The sequence below is a fragment of the Elaeis guineensis genome, chromosome 2 (genome assembly GCF_000442705.2).
Source record: "Elaeis guineensis isolate ETL-2024a chromosome 2, EG11, whole genome shotgun sequence".
NCBI classification, from domain to species: domain Eukaryota; kingdom Viridiplantae; phylum Streptophyta; class Magnoliopsida; order Arecales; family Arecaceae; genus Elaeis; species Elaeis guineensis.
The window spans coordinates 19,492,052-19,493,315 of NC_025994.2; the positions used below are offsets into that span (position 1 = coordinate 19,492,052).

Sequence of the window (1,264 nt, forward strand, 5' to 3'; positions counted from 1 at the left end):
AAAAAAATTTGGATGGTTTCTCTAGTCGGGGTTATAAGTGCTCGAATATGGATCGTTTCCTGATCTACGAGCTTGTTGGACTTGAGCTTGCTGAACCTACTCGTGCACAAACTCAGGAAATTGAGGTGCGGCTGGGCATTCACTAACAAAATGGTTTGGACTTACACACAATGCACAAACTTCTTGGATTGGATTAGGTGGAATCGGAGATTGTCCAGTATTTAGAAGACGGTCTAATTTTTGGGACAGTTCATTTACCTTACTGTGGATATCAATGACGTTTCCAATCTGATAAATTTCACTTCTTTTTTATTGAAGCATGGGTTGTTCTCTAGAGGTGGCAGACATATGATGTAGGAAATTTTCACTAAGTGTTTCAAATAGCTGCCAGGCTTCATCCTCACTCTTAAGCATGAATGTCCCACCACATGATGCATCAACCATTTGTCGGTGTTTCTCCGATAGACCATCATAAAAATACTGACAAAGTTGCCATTTAGGGACAGCATGGTGTGGACATTTACGAATGAGATCCCTTAACCTTTTCCATATCTCATGAAAAAGTTCACCCTCCAATTGAAAAAAACTGGTGATAGCTTTTCTAATTTGATTTATTTTTCTAATTGAAAAGTATTTCTTCAAAAATTCTCTCTGAAGATGATCCCAAGTTGAAATGGTTATAGAGTCTAAGGAGTTTAACCAATATTTGGCTTTATCCTTAAGTGAGAAAGGGAACAGTTTCAACCTAAGGGCATCATCTGAGAAGTTTTGGATTTTTACTGTGGTACAAATTTTAAGAAATTCATCCAAGTATTTGTATGGGTCCTCGTTACTAAGTCCATAGAATGATGGCAATATTTGAATAATGCTAGACTTAATCTCATATTGGGTAGCTTCTACTGGAGGTGCTTGAATGCATGGAGAGTAAGTATACGAGGATGGAGTGAAATATTCTCTCAATGAGCGTGGAGGATTAGCCTCACCAGGTGCAGCCATATTTCTAACTCAGATAGTCCTAAGAGTCTTTTCTAATTCTTCGTCTAATGGTTGCAAGTCGGATTTTAGTGATCGTCGACCTAACATGCAACTAAAAGGTCTATGTAGGACTATCCTAGTCTGTTAAGGATTTTTTTTTTTAATTTTTTATTAAGAGGAGAAGAGAAGAGAGGAAAAGAGTTCTAAAGAAGAGATCCTAGGAAGTCCTAAAACTAATAGAAGAATTAGTTGTGGTTAGATTTTAATTACAATCAAGTTAGCACGCAGT

The 1,264-nt window shown here is 37.3% G+C and overlaps 1 non-coding gene across 1 annotated transcript; it reads left to right on the forward strand.

The window, feature by feature from the left end:
* Positions 1-502: 502 nt before the first annotated feature.
* On the forward strand, positions 503-608 carry LOC140855945 (small nucleolar RNA R71). Its single transcript, XR_012139387.1, has one exon. It is a non-coding gene; the product is annotated as a small nucleolar RNA R71 (small nucleolar RNA).
* The last annotated feature ends 656 nt before the right edge of the window (positions 609-1,264 follow it).